This window comes from Thermobia domestica, chromosome 2 (assembly GCF_964235325.1).
Source record: "Thermobia domestica chromosome 2, izTheDome1.hap1.1, whole genome shotgun sequence".
NCBI classification, from domain to species: Eukaryota; Metazoa; Arthropoda; class Insecta; order Zygentoma; family Lepismatidae; genus Thermobia; species Thermobia domestica.
This window is the reverse complement of record NC_137455.1, coordinates 294,809,351-294,828,057: the sequence shown is the minus strand read 5'-3', so window position 1 is coordinate 294,828,057 and position 18,707 is coordinate 294,809,351. Positions and strand designations below refer to the sequence as shown.

General features: G+C 40.6%; 1 protein-coding gene across 1 annotated transcript in view; it reads left to right on the top strand.

The window, feature by feature from the left end:
• LOC145678589 (uncharacterized) overlaps positions 1-18,707 on the top strand; it is an 820,101-nt gene that overhangs the window by 597,741 nt on the left and 203,653 nt on the right. The window lies entirely within an intron of this gene.

The window sequence follows — 18,707 nt, the reverse complement described above, 5'->3', positions numbered from 1 at the left end:
ATAAATACAGTGACTCACATTAATATTCGGACACTTGCATTGTATTAAAAGTAGGGAGGATTATGAAATAAATTAGAACCGTGTGAGTGAAAAAAATAGATATATGGATATCCACATACCTACAGAAAGAAAATAAGTACACATACGGCGTCTTGAACGAAAGAAGCATAAATAAGATACAGATACTGATGACACTGTGTATTTGCAATGTCACTTTAATATTCGGACACCCACTACTTAGATAGTTTGTATCTGTTGTTTCTTGCTCTCAAATCTTAACTAGTACTTAGTAGGAAATCCACGACGTTTCATGACCTCCTGTAAACGGTTGGGCATGCTTGCAACAAGTTTGTTGGTATAATGGGGCGAAATGTCATCCCATGCCGCGCGGAGAGCCCTTTTCAAATCATTTCGCGACGTTACTTGTACGCTTTTGACCTTACGCTGTAGCTCATCCCAGATATGCTCTATAGGGTTAAGGTCGGGACTCTGGGGTGGTGTTTCAAGCACTTTCGGACAATTATAGAGCAACCATTCCCGCACCATATACGCTTTATGCTTCGGGTCATTGTCCTGGTAAAATTTAAAAGTCCCCATAATTCCTAATTTTTCAGCACTTCGGTGGAGATTTTCCCGGAGAATATCCAAATAAACTTCCTTTGTCATAATCCCCTCAATAAACACCAGTTCTCCCACTCCCGATGCAGACATACACCCCCATACCATCACACTTCCTTCTCCATGCTTTAGGGTAGGTTGAAGATTTGCAGGATCTAACTCTGTATTTGGCTTTCGCCACACCATTACCTTGCCATCGGACTCATACAGATTGAATTTAGATTCGTCTGTGAATAACACGTCATTCCACCAAGCTGTGGGCTTCTCAATATAAGCTTTAGCGAACTTAACTCTTTTCCCTTTGTTAATTTTACTAATAAAAGGTTTTTTCCTAGCTATTCTCCCATTGAACCCTTCACTTCGCAATACTCGCCGCACAGTTTCAGGATGAACCGTTTTTCCTGTGTCTTCATACAGCTCTACTGTTAATTTCGGCGCACTTATTCTGGGATTTACCTTCACTTTTCGAATCAATTTGCGTTTCTCTCGATCATTCAGTTTCATAGGTCGACCTTTTTGAGGCACTGATTCGATTCGATCCTCTTTATTATATCTTCGTACAATGTCATAAACTGTGCTTTTGCAAATATTAAGTAGTTTTGCAATTTCCCTGTAAGACAGACCTTTCGCATGGTGAAAAATTACTAACTGCCGTTGCTCAAACGTTGTGTTTGGCCCCTTCCGTCCCATCTTCCTTTTATGCTTTCTCTGGGTCACACTAACCACTAGTAAACTAAGCAGCTACACACCTCCTGTCTTGGAACAACTTAAACTTCAACTGGAACTCCTTTGCTATCGTCGTTTGCGATTGGTAAACAAACGTCAAAACAACTGTCCGAATATTAAAGTCGCGTCCAAAATACAGTATATTACAATTGCGTGCTCATAAAGTGGACTTAGTTTGCATAATTTAATTAACTGATAGCATTTTTTTCTCGACTAAACCATTGCCTTTTTGCTTGTTTTCCGTTGGTTTCCCATTTATATTTTTTTCCATGTACAGCAAGCAAATTATGTGTAATATCAATGGTGTCCGAATATTAATGTGAGTCACTGTAAATAAATAATCTTTTTCAACATAATAGATACTATCATGTGCATTACATTGGCAGCGAAGGCGAAGGCGACGGCATAAAAATAGTTTTTCTGGTTTTCTCTGATAACTACGCATCAGATACTCTCAAGCATGTCATTTCTGTTCAGTTCGATGTCAGCTATCGATTAATCTACTTCTTATATCTGATCAAGATTATATTTAAACAAAAACTAAAAGTTCATTATAATTAATCATGATTTTAGATTGATACAAGTATAGGTTGTCAGGTTTCGTTCAAGTAGCCCGTTGTCAAGAGATGGCAAACTACTCGTTCTGAAACATTAATTTACCAATTTCAAGTGATACAAATACAAGAACATCTCAGAAATCAATGTACAATAGTGAGGTTTATTACTTCAACTGCGATTATTTGTTGTTTGCAAAATCAGTTCGTTCGCTAATAAAATTTCCCAATTTTATATCATTTCCTGCAAACTATTATATTCTACTCACAGGGAAATACCCTGATAAATTTATAACGTTGAAATTAGACAATCTCCACACACAGTCTGAGAATGCTTTCAATGTTTGAAATCAAGTTACCTGGTTTGCAGCAAAACTCAAATACAATAAAATACTGCAAAAGTATAGTAATTGCCTTAACAAAGTAAAGAAAATGTTGATTGTTAACTGGAATTTTATTGCATCCTACAACATTTTTCTGAAGCATTCCAAGCTCTCTTGTTTGCAACATACTTGAAAACTATGTTTCTACCAGACATGTTCTTTGGGGATACTCCTGCCCCCAGGAGCTCTGAGAGTGCCCACCCGGAGAAAACTAAACAAATACGTCTATATTATAATAATAAATACCAGCGATGGGTTATGTGACCCTCCAAATAGTAAGTGTGCCCCTGGGGCATTTTTTTCTGAAAGAAACACTGCTTGTATAATGTTTCCTCCAGGAAAAATGTTCCGGGAGCACACCTGATGGTACTATTCTATTTATTATTACATCATTTACATATCATTTTAGTCTCCTCTGGGAGAAGTATTCTCAGAGCTCCGGGGAAGCAGTGCACCCCTGAAAACATGGCTGGCAGAAAGGCAGAAACACTGCTTGCATAGTTCTTCAGATAAAGGCTTGATATTATTGAGATCCGGGGGAAGATCGGCTGGTTTTTCATGTGATGATGCCTGAGCGATCCTTGCAACACAACAGCTCTTTATGCTTCAATTTGTTAGCGGGTTGTAATGTGAATACACTATCAAGACTACTTCTCACTCATTTTCAAGAATGTCCTCAGAGCATCGTGCCCTCAATTCGATAGAAGCAAAACTCTATAAGTGTGCCGTATGGTCTCACTTCTATCGCAAATAACCGTAAATCATCCAGAGGGATAGTCCAGAGATTACAAATCCCGATTTATTATAACGGAGGCGCTGTTCTATAGTTTCCAAGCAATGAATAGTTATGTAAAAGCTTACTCCTACTCAGAGACGTAGCTAGAGATTTCGGGGCCCGGGGCGAAGTAGAATTCGACGCCCCCTACGCTCACCTTATTGTTATGCTACGCTGAATTTTTATTAATCTTCTTGGAAAGGCCATTCCAAAAATCAAAAAGATCATTATGTACCGGTATCCATTTTCAAATAAGAGCTGTTTTCAAGAGTCTTATTTTGAACTTTTCGTTAAACTTGACAAAAATACCTTTGGTTGTATACAAATTCACTAGGAGAACAGTTATCGAAAGTTACTACTAACATTTATTTACAACGTTTCATACTATCGATAAGAAATGAAATTTCAATACATTAAAAACTGTGTTTGAAATTGTTCCAAATGGGTGACAGTAGTAATTTCCAGTAATAATTGTAAACTTTTTAATTTTATTCTGTATGTGACCACATCAATAGCTTTTTAATTTCGATCTTTTTACGGTAAAGAAATTTTGTGAAATGTAATGGAAATTCAGAAGGAGCTACTACATATGTCTGAAATTATAGTAATTACTTAATTTCTTAATGAATGAAAGTTCCGAATTTAAGGTACTTATTATTAATTAACATATTAAAATACTCTAACACGTACATATATAAAGAATATGTGTACTTATGTTTTGTATGTATATAGATAGATAAAAACATCACACAACTAGAAACGTATGCACAAAATAATATGCTGGCGATACAAAAAGTTGATGAAAAAATGCTCCCAATAAATTCCTCCAAATTGGAAGCATTTGATATGTCAATGGAATTTAAAAAATAAATCATTGGTAGTGAAAAGTGTCTGAAAAAGTCGAACTTCATTGGGCTAATTTCTGATCCCTTAATCCCCTATTCTACAACTGTTTGAAGTTCGAAAATATTATTGTTTACCTTTATTTTTAACATTCCCGCACAAACAGCAGCTTGAATGTGTCTCTTCACTCTTCTCACTTTCATACCTTCATTCTCATCGTCACACAGTGGAGCCAAACCAGGCAAAAAAAAAAAAATGAAATCTTTGAGTTTTACGTCCCACGGTTATGCCGGTTAGGCTAAAGGAGACGGTGATTATGAGAAATGAATGAAATGGTGGAATGAAGAAAGTGGGAGGAAACGGGAGAACCCCGAGAAAACCCACGCACACGGTGTTTGTCCACCACAAAGTTCACTTGGCGGGGGCTGGGATCGAACCCGGAACCCCAAGCACCAGAGGTGAACGCTCTACCACTGAGCCACCGTGGCCCCCCCAAACCAGGCAGTTCTTAGCAAAAACTCGAAAAATGAAGTAAAAGGTTGACTCGATATAATTTGTTATAATAAAACCTTAATAGTGTACACATTAGATAGTGTGCAGAAAAAGAAGTGATAGTAGTTTACAATGAATTCATGGGACGTATAAACTTGGTTATCCACCGAAGCAGGAGAGGCGCTGCTTAGTGATAGAAGGTAGGAAATTGACTTTGAATGCGACTATTCCTGCATTGCGTGTAGATATTCAGTGGCTAGTAAAAATGGTGGCACGACCGATATGTATGTATCGTTTTGTATATTTAGAATGTTGATGTGATGTGTAGTCAATAATCATATTTGAAATGATGCTAATATTATTATCATATCCCTATGATAATCCCCTACTTAATATCATATTTGGAAAATGTTGTGGTGCTGAAAGCATATAAACTGTGGTCAAACGATAGAATGGCATTTTAGCAGAAAATATGGCATAATATGTCTGTGATTTTTTAATATGTCGGAGCGGAAACATTGTTCTTACTGTGTGCAAAGAGAAAACTTGCACATATTTGCACTTTTGAGAAATATAGCGCATGAAAATGTTTGAGGAAAACTGCATTCTGGATACAATGCTGCTTTTAAATTGAGCTGGGATGAATGTGAGAGCAAGTGTTAGGTTATTAGACGTGTGATCCCCATGCACGCAGTGACAAAGTTGAATATAGGTCGATTCTGGAATTTTGAACCCAGATCTCGTTGGGGCTTCGCCCCCAGGACCCATCTTGTTTCTAACATCTAGTCATACTTCTCTGGAAATTCACTAACAGAACTAAACTCTAGTCAAACGTATTTGATTAATGGTGGCGACATTTTGAAACACCAATGCTGAACAATCCATGAACTATAAGGTAGAACCATATTAAAAATGGTGTTGATCAATTCAGTATTGTGTTTTTTGCGTGCACAGTAGTCACATTGGAATCAACTGTAATAAGCCTCCGCTCCCTCCAGCTCAGAGTGTTCTAATCAAGCCCTGACGTGAGCTCACGAAATACACGATGCAATATATGAAACAACCTGAACAGGTTACTGATGCTTGTAAATCATAATATGTTTAATATATCTGATAATATATTCATATCGAGAACTTGTGATGAAATAATTTTTATGTATTGAAGCGTCCTTGCATCTTCATTGTCATAATGAATCCTCCACAACTTTCAAATAATTTTGAGAAGCAAGAACTTCTCTTCAATTTTATTACTCTTCAGTTGTAAAATGAATAAGTACACTTTTTCCTTTCATGCGTAAGAATGTAAGCCAATCGTAAATTGCCAAATTAAAGCATATTGCCCATTCGTTTGTTTATGCCAATCATATACTATGTTATATAATTTAGGAGCGAATATAAGGAATATTTCCTTTTATGATGTAAAACTCTATGTTTTTGATGAAATAATGTCGAAATAACATTATTGCAGCCACTGCACACACCGAAATAATTGGTTTTCTTTCAATTTTCTGCTTCATATTGCGAATTCTTATTTTTTGCCAAGAATTCAGTGCTTTGGCTCCACTGTGCGTCGAGATTAATACGATTGGGTAGAAAAACGTTTTGAACTAAGCAAACTCATCACTGTCAAAACGCCGAACACGACTTCCCTCGTTTCTGATTTTGAAAATGCTCCTGCGTACGGATAGGTGCTGACTGCCACGGGTGCTGACTGCCACAGCCAATTATTGGTGCTGACTGCCACGACTGTCGCTGATTGCAAATATAAAGGTGCTGACTGCCACGACGGCGTGCTGACTGCCACGAGCCTCGGAGAAACTGTATTTGGAAAGAGAGGAATTAATCCCTCATACTAAATTTATGATTATTAATTAATTTAGTAGGGATTAATTTAGTAATCATTACAGCAAATCTATGTGGCATCCTATAAGTTACAAAGTTGCTCACTAAGTGGAACGACATGCACTTGGATGTTTATAAAGGGATTGTCTTTTCTGTAATATGTACAATTTGCACATTTCATTGTTTATATTAATTGTCTTATTGTATTATTTAATGGATATGAGGGTCTGAAGCCAGCTGACAAGGGAAGTTTGGGAGAAGCACTCGCCTGCAGATAAATAAGCATGTCATTTTGGAGGACCAATTCATGCTGATTACAACAGGTAATAAAACTCCTGTACGTTGAGAACTGTTCGAGATATTCAGCTTAGAAGTTTATATGAGAAAATGAGTGGATGCACGTTCCAATGCGTTAAGTATTATCACCCATGACGAAGCCTGATGGTTTGAACTTGCTATTGCCTGATCACTGGGGTCCATTCACAGACAATTTGTGAATTACAAGTTGCATGACGGATGGCAAAGACCTAATGGTTGAGAAGATACCAAAGAATTGCACACGATTTGTCCAACCATTTGATGTGTTTTGATTCCGATCAATCAAAGATTATGGCAGGAGATGTGTACATAGTATGAATCTTCTTCATCTGTACGTTATAATGTACCAACAAAACAATCAAATAAAGTTCGTGTCCATACGAATCACTTCCGATCACCGCGATACATTGGATTGTTTCAGTTTGCGTTCTGCAAGACAGGTTACGAACAAATTATAGGCCTATAACTTTTGAATCCCTTGTCGAATTTGCTTTTTGCTTTGGTCCTGCGAACTGTTCTTTTGACGGATGCAACACAATTGCACATATAAAATGTTCATGGTGCAAGGGAGTATTTTGCCTGCGTCATTTCTTCATAAAACAGAACAACAGTGATCAATTTTCATCTCTAACCTATAATTACTGTGAACAATGTAATGACTAATTGTATCTAACAAACCCGTTAGTTAATGTGAAACACTTTTTCTCTGTTACTTCCGATAGCTTTCAATTCGTATGTCAATATTCGTTACTAATTATGTCGTACTTAACGCGTATAAATGCCTATATCCTCATTTTCTCATATAAACTTCCAAGTTGAATATCTCGAACCATTCTCAACCGTACAGGAATTTTATTAGCTTGTTATAATCAGCATGAATTGGGACTTCAAATAGCATGCTTAGTTTCTTTGCAGGCGAGTGCTTTCTCCTGAACTTCCCTTGTGAGGTACAGCCAGCAGTGCTTTTTTGATGGAACTTTCAAGAGCTGCTCGAAACAATTCGCACAGCTGTACACAGTTCATGCTGACATAGGGAATTCAAGTGAGAACACATAAATCGTACCAATTTTATACGCACCGCTCCCTGACAAATCTGAAAGTACACTCATGTCCAAAATTATTGTCGCATATCTATAACTATCTTCTTGTAAGAATATAATTTGATAATTTTGCAGAGTACTTTTAATACTTATATTATGTGTATAATCAGGAAATTTATATTTGTGATAAATTTCATAGGAAAAGAATTATAAATACGAAAATCATAATGAGTCAAATAAAATGTAATTAAATGAATAAGAAAATTTTATTTTCGTTTTATTGTTCTTATTTACTGCTCTTTTGACATGAAATTTACCACATACTTGACTTTGCCGATTATACACATACTAACATTATAAGAAATACCGGGCGAATTCGTTATCAAATTATATTACTAGGAAAACATATTTATAATCATGTGACAATAATTTTGGACATGAGTGTACATACAGAGACCTGTTTACCTTTGTTAGGTGTTGGTCTGAACAACACGATCCTAAGGATCATCTAGTTTCTTTCATGCTTCTTGGCGTCCGGTAATGTTACGTCTAGCAACTTTCTCTCAGGCTCGTGGCAGTCAGCACCTTGATATTGGGAATCAGAGAGAGTCGTGGCAATCAGCACCATTAATGGGCTGTGGCAGTCAGCACCCGTGGCAGTCAGCACCCCACCCTGCGTACACTATAAGTCATTACTCGGCACTTTGAATACCACATGTCATTCAGAAATGATCAATAATAACTCTTTAAGTAATAAGTAAAAACTTGTGAGTTATTTAAACTCTTGGATTCCGAGCGAAGCGAGCAAGAAAATTTTTAAGAAATCTACGTATTTCATTAATAACAGACAGCAATATTGATCGAATAGAGTGCCAATACTTTCGGGGGCGACTCGTCTTTTACTCATGTCCAACACCACTTTTCTTTCTCCTTGCTCGTTCGGGGCTTCCTTGCTATCAGCGCCCGGGGCGGGCGCCCCGCTGGCCCCCCTTAGCTACAGCTCTGTTCCCACTACAGGATTTGCATTACTTGAAAGATGCATAATTTAGATCATTAATGGTCAATCTATAAGGCTGTGAGGACCAGAAAAAAGAAAAGAAAGAAGGAAAAATACATGAGAAACTTAAAACAAAGCAGTACCTAGTGTATACAACGGGAAGGAGTTTGGTGTATATGGCGTAATATTTTCTTAAGTAATATTGAGTCAAAAGTGGTGGTAGATTTTTACTAGTCTCGGTTTTAGTAGAGAGATTAGAGTGAAGAATATATATATTCTTTGGACGCTTAATTAATTGTGGAAAACCGCTTCACGTTATCTATAACCGTTTATACTCTATAACGTTTATGTTATAACCGAAAATTGTTGATTTCTGTCACTTCCATTTGTTGGGTCACCTCCGTCAACGAGCTCAATTATTAATTTTTGCTCCTGCCGATCTCGGCCAAAAGAAAAGATGGTGATTCACTAAGTAGTTCTTCAGATTTCTTGTCTTCCAGACATACGGAAACATGCGCGCACACACACACACACCGCCATACACACACACACACACACACACACACAATCAGACAGAGAAGCAAAAATTTATAAAGCAGTTTTAGTAAACCAAATCCCTTAATAAACAGATTACTGAACGTTAATCCTTAATAAACAGAGTAAGAAACGAGAGGCATGGATGGGGTGTCAAGTACGCAGGGTTCACGAGCAGGGGCACTGAGTTAACAAGATTGGAACCAATGTTTTTGAGAATCAGAAGCTTTACCATTATATCATGAACAAATCTTCTTATCAACCCTTTAATATGGCATGATGTATTATTTTTGGAAATCTCTCAAATGAACAAGTTATTATAGTAGGGGTGATTTTTCCTTCGACTATTTTTTTCGAAAATAGCGTAATGATTTGTTACCATAATTTATAAAAGATATGTAGCAAAGTTAGTTTATCTCGAAAGAGTACTGTTTAGAAGTAGTTTATTGATAGACTGGAATTTTTGCGTCTATGATAATTCCAAACAAAAAGTGTTATAATTATATTTTTCTCTTATTCTATCAACAAAAACTTAATAAACAATTCTTGAATTATGATTCAACTATCTTATACGTACTCCCATGAACAATATTTTTAATTTCTTCTGTTCCCGGAGTTGTATTCGTCTACGATATTGAATGCAAGTGAATAACAAAAACACTGAACATATAGATAGATAGATAGATAGATAGATAGATAGATAGATAGATAGATAGATAGATCTATATATAAAGGCCCCCATATCTTATTTTCAGCCTAGGGTGCAAGAATAATGTTTATTCAAAATTGCAACGTTCTATGCCGTAGGCCTATAGTTTCAGAGATTTGATGAACGGTAAAATATCATTTCAATCACGTCCTCATTGTAATACACAATTCCCGGGAGATTGTCTTATTTACAGTCTAGGATGTTAGGATAAATTTATACAACACTTCAAGATTCTACATCTATAGTTTTGAAGATCTGAAGAACGGAAAGAAATCATTCAAGGTCTCTACTCCCACCTTAAAATACGCAATTTCCGACACCTACACTTATTTACCTAGGGAGAGTTTTACACATTTTTAAGGTCCTACACCATAGGTTCAGGACACCTAGTGAACAGAAGGAACTAAACTATTTTAGCCCCCTTGCTCTTTTAGGAAATGCAATTCCCAAAACATTCTCGTATTAGTAACCTATAGTGGAGGGAGAATATTTATACAAAATTTCAAGGTGTTAAGCCTTATAATTTCGAAGATCTGTTAAAGGGAAACAAAAAATTATTTTATTCCCTCCTCCAACTTAGCATATGGAATTCCTAATTCATCACTTTATTTGCAACCTAGGATGCAATGGGAATATCTAAACAAAATTTCAAAATTCTATGCGTACCAGTTTCGGAAATCTCTTGATGACTGAATTAGTGAGTCAGTCAGTGGATTTATTCTTTTATGTATGGAAGGAAATTAAAGCGAGAAAGCTAATAGAAATGTGGTGAATCTCTTATTTAGAATCCGATTACATTCGATTACATTTTTTTCTCTTTTTTTAGCCGCATCTTTTACAAATAGCCTACCGTAAATGAGTCACTGTTACGAATATGTATTACTCTTAGGAGAATATTTGTTACTCTAAAAAAAAAGTATGGTTGTTTTTGTTATGAAAAATTAAACAATAGATTCAGTCAGGGGCGGACCCAGGGGGAACGATCGGCGCAATCGCCTGCCCCCAGAAGAGGAAACTTTCTTATTTTATATATAAATAAAACCAATTTCAAAGTTTGGAGGTCTTAAAAGTAGCTCTAAGTAGCAGTATTACAACCCACCGCCCCCAGAAGTCCGTCCTGGATCCGCCCCTGGATTCAGCTTACTGTTTAATATTGTATACATCTCATCTTCTGTAAATAAATAAATAATCTCTTCCAACACAATAAAGACTGTGTAGTACATTACATTGGCAAGGATGACATTTTATAGTCATAAAAAGTTTTTCTGGATATCCTCGAAAACTATGCATCAGAAAGTATTCGTAAGCATTGCATTTCTAATCAGCTTGATGTTGATTGATATACATCTTATCTATGGTGAAGATTATAGTTAAACAAAAACTAAGTTCAAGAATTAATCGTGATTTGCTCATTAACTATATTGTATAATGTCATCTTTCTAGTCTTTTGATTAGTTCCAAGTTTAAGCACCTACTCTAATGAGATGATTGATAATGGTGGAGTAACAAAAATACGGAGGTGACAGGAAATCCCCGAGAAAACCCACGCAACTGATGTTTGTCCAAAACTATGCATAATTGTCAGAAGCTGGGATAAAACCAGGGATCAACTTGCTAGTATCATAATTTTTTAAAAAACTTCATTATTGTGTATTTCAGTAGAAATTTCGACTTATACCAGTAGGTGCTGTGATTACAGTGCATCATCAATTTTAAACCTTAGAAAAAAATGTTTTTTTTTTCTTAATTTTTCAAAAAATACACCTACGGATTCATAGTCACCCTGATCCTTCTGTTCATCTCAATATCTACCAATTGGTATGTCATCTTTGGATGTTACTTCCCATTACACGCTAATATTATTGTAACGTCAGCTTTTGTTCAAGTAGCCTAACATCAAAAGATGGCAGAGTACGCATTGAAAAACGTTATGGTACCAATTTTAGTGACAGAAGCACAAGAATATCTCAAATACCAACACAACATAGTAATGTTTATTGTTTTGACTGCGATTATTTTTCCTCCTTAAAGTTAGTTCTTTTATCAATAACATTTCCAAAATTTAGTCATCGTCTGCAAACCATACTTTTATATTGACAAAGAAATTATCTCACAATTTTCTGTTGCTACGGTCATACTGAGATACGAAGCTGTAGTGCGCGTCACGCGAGTGCCTGTGCTCCTGACATCTTTTCGTGTTTTCGTGAAAATATAAACTGTTATTCCCCACATCTTAAATAAACATTGAAATAAACATTTATTACAGTGTTTGCGAACATTTAAGTGCTGTGACGAACTCTAGTGACTGTGAAAGTGCGGTGCAGTGTGCATGTTGCATGCGTAGCTAGCAGTAGAGTTGGTAGTTAGCAACAAAGCACGGCAGCACTATAACCGCCATTTCCAGTCCAGTCCAGTATATGACGGTTGCAGTACTTGAGTACCGGGTTTCTAAGGAAACCCCTGCCTCGAATGTGAAGTGAAGAAGCATATGACGTAAGTGGCATGTGATGTTAGGCACTGAGACGCGACTGTCGCTGCCTCGACCGGTTTATGGGATGAGCAGTGAGTGTAGCTGTTGTTTGAAGAAGAGGAGCCAGATTGGCTGGTTTAAGTTTTCTAGGATTGTGATTGGCTGTTACGGCGTCCTATCTACGATGAGGAGAGTGGCCCTCATAAGGGTGTGGTCCTGTATGGAGAGTTTTGCACTGTTAGTCTTGAAGTTCTTCTAAGATTTCACAGAAGATGATGAATTTACTAAATACGTCTGGAGCTGACTTGAGTTGGTGGTAACGTCTCTGAATAGCCGGTAGTAGTCTGTGAAGCTGCATATCTTGAAACAGTTGAAATATTTCTTTCCAGTTTGCCGTTGATTCTGTTGGAGGAGATGATGGTTCTGGTAGCGACTTCTTGAATGTTGCGCTTGTTTTTTCAGCATAAGATGTTTGTGGCGTCTTCTTTGGTTCAGGGCCAGCTGCAGTATCTGATGAGAGAGGAGGAAAGTCTTGAGTTGTAGGTATCTTCTGTTGGGTGGAGCGTCTTGACAATATTCTGTAAATGGTAGGGCATCTTGAGTAATTAGCAGGATGGTTACCTCCACAATTTGGGCACTTCACTTCACTGTCTGGAGTTTTGCGCTTGCATTCATATGTAAGATGTCCTCCCGCGCACTTAACACAGCGGGGATGAGCGAAACATGACGATTGGGTATGCCCAAGGCGCTGACATCGGTAACATTGGACATACGGTTTGCCTTGAATGGTTCAATTTTAATTTTATAGAATTCAAGATATTCCAGGTTGAATATATTTTTGCTATTGGGCGTCCGCTCTAAAGTAACAAGGTAGAGGGGAAAGGGGGCTCCCCCGCGACCTTTCATCTGTTGTACGGAGATCGTGGGATATCCTCGGTTTTCCAAATCTTCTTTTATGTTTTTCACAGAAGCATCTATAGGCAACTGCCGAATGACAACTTTCAGCGTTTTGTTCTTCTTGACAGAGTCTAGGGCATATTGTAAGTTGTATTCTTTGCAGAATGCGATTAGTGCCACATAATCGTCTTGATTGTTGCACTGTAATTTGATCCGGTCTGGATAAACAGCACAGGAAGGTATTTCTTTACAGATAGAACTGGCTCCATGAGTTAATTTGTAACCCTTATCTCGAGGGTAGTCATAAATAGTTAATGATTTAATAGTTCTTGGAGTGTTGGCATTGGAGATGTTGCGAGTTTTCTCTGACTGACTAGTAGCGTTTGAGCAATCAGGAGAGGAAGTATCCATAGTTTCTGGACCATACGGCTCAGGTATGTCAGGAGTTGCCAATGGAGTGTAGCTATTAGCTGTTTCAACAAGTGCAGATGTCACCGGTCTTGGTTTCACAGTTCGTTTGGGTTTCTTGAATGACCGTTCATCTTCAATAGGATTTGCGTGGGCCTGAGCAGGGCCAATTTCGTCAGCACTAGTTTGTTGTAGAAATGAAGTACAGATATCATTGTCAATGTCTTGTCCAGATACTTTTTTTAACTCGGATGAGATAGTAAACAAAGCAACTTCTAGGTTGCTGTAAGGCGTTCGAAGATCGTCCGGGAGGTTTAATATATGAACAGCGCAGTTCAGCAAGTTGCGTGGCCCCGAGACGACAGAAACCAAGAACCTGCTTCTGATTGGTCGGAGAGACGCAGGTGCGAGAGCCAATCAGAAGCCAGCATTCGCTAGCAGCACACACAAAAGAGCAGGACCATCGTCAACTAATAGCTAAGATGCAGGAACGATGCAAGGAAACGCCAACCTTCCAACTTATGAAGGGATTCATCAAAATCAAATGCAGAACACAAGAAGATTACACTGCTATACAGGACATCTGTACCAACCAAAGACTTCAATATGCCACTGAACTACGCAAGAAGCAGGATATAATCAAGGCAGTGATCCGCAACCTGCCCACTGATACCAGCATTCAAGACATCAGTCGCACTCTTCAAGACAAGGACTATCCTATCCTATCAGTTACCCAATTGACAACTCGAGATAAATCATCTAACAAGGGGAAGCTCCCTCTCCCCCTTTTTCTAGTAACACTGAGGAAAACGCTCAGAGCGTCTAATATTTTCAAAGAAGACCTCCTCCTACACTGCAAAGTACGTATTGAAGCCTACCAGTCTAAGCAATATCTCCAATGCTACAAATGTCAGCGTTTTGGCCACGGACAAAGTACGTGCCAGGCTAATCCAAGATGTGTAAAGTGCGCCGGTGACCACTGGACGTATGCCTGTACCAAACAAGACCGCAACACCGCAGCTAAATGTGTGAATTGTGCCGGTGAGCATCCAGCGAACTTCTCTGGCTGCCCCCGAATTCAGAGCCTCCTCAAAGGCAAGAAACAACCGACTGTCACCCCAGCCAACAAAGATGCCCAGAAGTCCACGCCACCGATTGGACCGAACCTTACAAAAGAAGACAAGAAGACTTGGCCCTCTCTCCCCCGATCTGAGGAGCCCACTCATTCGCCCGTTCAAGACACCACCGCCTCTATCAAGGAACTCTTGCACCTGTTACAAGATCTCAATCTCTCCAGAATAGTGTCCATTCTGAGACGTCAAGTGCCCAAGTTAAAATCTGAACAAGACATGCTATCGAAGCTGACCATCTTAATAGATACAATCTCCGAGATTTTCTCATAATCCAAGACCAGCACATGTACAGGACCACACCCTTATGAGGGCCACTCCAGGCCGCCTCATTGGATAACCTATCCACCACTCAGAACTCAGAATTCCTTCCAGCGTCAACTCTCCATACAGCCTGCAGCCCCAGACGTTGTTGAATTTCTTCGTGAAAGCCAGCTTTTCAGGCTAAAACCACATACTTCAGTCACTACAACTTCTCCAAGAGGCTAAATTCAACTACCTCACCAGTGGATCTCAAATACCCGTAGCAATCAGCGACAGTTGCTGATTCGGCTGCCACACATGGGGACGCATCTCACATACTTCTTCATCACCTATACGAGGCAGGGGCTTTCAGCCCGGAACTCAGTACCGATCAATTTGTCAAGATCAACCTGGACCTGAACTAGCTCAGTTGCCCGCTGGAGCGGGAGCCCGGCTCATAGGTTGGGGAAAAATAAAAATTAGATCCTGTTCCCATAAATAATAAAAGATCCCAGCAATACGGCTAAAAGAAAAACTGGACGCTAGGAGCTCGTCCAATACGTTCCTAGACAGCGTTTAGACGTCAGCCAAGAAATGAAACAAAACACTCAGGTCGCCCCCCCCCCAAGAAGCAGTGATCCACATACCAACCAAGTGCCTCCCGTCAGGAAACCACCCGCAGGACCGGAAACAAGCCTTGCGAAACAACTAAAAGCTATGAGTTTTAGTAACTTAGGCTCCGTTCAACGCCGCAGAACAACCCGTCAGGCTAAATTGGTTCCTATGAGTCTCGAGGAACTCCACGCCCTCACGGCTCAAACCACTTCTACCCCTCACATGAACGAAACAGCTGACAGTGCAACCGTCCACGCGGATGCCCCCCAGATCCAAGATCAGTCCATCGAGATGGCAGGGTCCAGTGATGAAGAATACGACCCTACCGATAGCGCAGGAGAGTTCCAACACCCCAAGAATAAACCGAAAAGAAGACCAGAAAGTAGCATTACGCCACCTGTTGAATTCAGGAACTCTTTCTCGGCGCTGGACACCACCAACGACCCATCCAACGCTGGGGGTGGTCAAACACCCACCGAATATGAAGAAGAAAATCCGGAGGACACCGTCCGCAGCAGGAAGATACCCCCCCTCTTCATATATGACGTCGAGAAAAGACATACTTTCATAAAAACGCTAACCGCAAACTGCAAGGATCCCTACAAAATTCTGCAACCGAGTGCATACATAAAAATCCACTGCACCACCTGGCGCGACTTTGAAATGATGGAAGCCTTCTGCATCCAGACCGGACAATCATTTGCCACAGAACTTCCGAAACAAACACGCCCAATCAAAGTAGTCATCCGGAAGATGCCACTCGACACTCCAACGGCTGACATACTACAGGACTTGAAGGACCAGGGGTTCACCCCAACCAATGTGGTCCAGATGAGGGGACGCAGTGACCCGTCTGGCAACAGGCCCCTGTTTCCGCTATTCCTTGTTACTTTACCCAAGGACCCAACGAACAACAATATTTACGATCTCAAGTACCTTCTTAGTTACAGAGTGGCAGTGGAACCCTACAAGGGTCAGTCAATTCTCCAATGCTACCGATGCCAACGAGTAGGGCACACCACGCAAACATGCAGGGCGACCCCTCGCTGCATCAAATGCGAAGAATCCCATCTCTCCACGGAATGTCCGAAGAAAACGAGGGACACTCCGGCAAAATGTTGTAACTGCGGAGGCGAACACCCCGCCAACTACATGGGCTGTCCCATGCTCAAGGCGGCCAAAGCCAAGAGGAAACAGCCAACCCAACCACCAGCTAAGTCGGACCCTCCCTCAAAATCTGATACTAGCCGCAGAAGAAACAACGCTACATCTTACGCAGGAGCAGTCACGCCGGAAGACAAGAACAACACCAACCAGAAAACCAGGAGGCCCCCCAACCAAGAAACAAAGAAAAATCAAACAACCCAGGACAACTCCCAATCCAGAGAAGAAGACACCGAGGACAAACGCACTGAACCATCATTGGCAGACACATTCAAAGAGATCCGAGAACTCTTCTCGGGCCTCAATCTTCGTTCAATGCTAGAAAAGCTGCGAGTAGGACTCCGGAAGGTGAAAGAAACGACAGACCCACTAAGCAAAATCACCATCATGTTTGAGGTAGTCGCGTCCATCCTTGACGATGGCACCGACTAAAAGAAGAATCAACAGACAAGTCAAAGTGCTGCACTGGAACGCAGAAGGAATCCAAAAGAAGAAGAACAACCTGGAGGACTTTCTCCGCAGAGAAGAAGTGGACATAGCCCTATTGTCAGAGACCCACCTAAAACCACACCTTACCCTAAAAATCCGCAACTACTCCATCATCCGTACCGACCGTCCCGACCGACCCCTTGGAGGAACAGCAATTCTAATCAAAGACAGTATCCCGTACGACCCTCTCCCTCTACCACCTCTACAATCCCTGGAAGCTACAGGGATAACCCTCCACTCAGCTAATGGACCGATAATAATAATAGCAGCCTACAAGCCTCACAACAACAACCTCAACGCAACAGATCTGCAAGCCCTGCGACAGCTAGGACACCGGATTCTACTAGGGGGAGACCTCAACAGTAAACATCCGGCGTGGAACTCCAATGTGTCAAACGCAAACGGAAGGATCCTCCACCACGCTCTCACCACCATAGACTTCACTCCCACGGCTCCAACGGAACCCACGCATTATCCCAGAAACGGCGGGATGCCTGATGTACTGGACATGGTACTGACAGCGAACCTGGCAATCCTAGGTGTACCTCAGGTTATCCACGGCCTCGACTCGGATCATCTACCCGTTCTACAAACGATCGCAATCAGCTACCACTTCACAACTCGAACCCTTCCAACTCTGCGCACAACAGACTGGGACCACTACAGATCCTTGCTCAGCGACATGTTAGATCCACGCCGGATAATTGAAACAACGGAAGACCTAGAGGCCACCACTGCGTCCCTGACCGCAGCCATCAACTCAGCCATAGCCATCGCCTCAACCACCTCAACAACGACTCATCCATCACACCAGACCACTCCAGAAGAACGACGCACCTCAGCCTTGATCCACTTGAAGCGTTGGGCCCGGAAGCAGTGGCAACGTACCAGAATTCCCCAGTTCAAAACACTTTGGAACCACCTAGTATCCAGAGTCAGGAAAAGGCTCCTTCGAATCAAAATCAGAAACTGGAACCTCCACCTCCAGGAGCTAGATGCACCCAGCAGGCAATTCTGGAAGTTAGTGAAAAACATCACAAGACCAGAAGCAAACTCCAGAACACTCACACTTCAAACTCCACAAGGAACAATACACGAACCGGATGAACAGGCAGAACTTTTCGCCCAGACCCTGGAAACCACCTTCCAGATCAACGCTACCAACACGCCAGCACCCACCACTGCAGCAGTACATAGATCCTACCACCTCTCCCGAATAGAAGACCCACCTCCTCCAGAAGCCCTCACAACACCGCGGGAGATACAAGCAATCATCAAGAGGATCAATGCACACCGGGCTCTAGGTCAAGACCGAGTGACGCCGCAAGCACTGAAGCACCTCCCGAGAAAGGCCCTGGTCCTACTCTGTAAGTTGTGCAACGCCATTATGAGAACCGGATACTACCCAGAAGCCTGGAAAGAAGCAAAAGTCATAATGCTGGCCAAACCAGGAAAGAAAA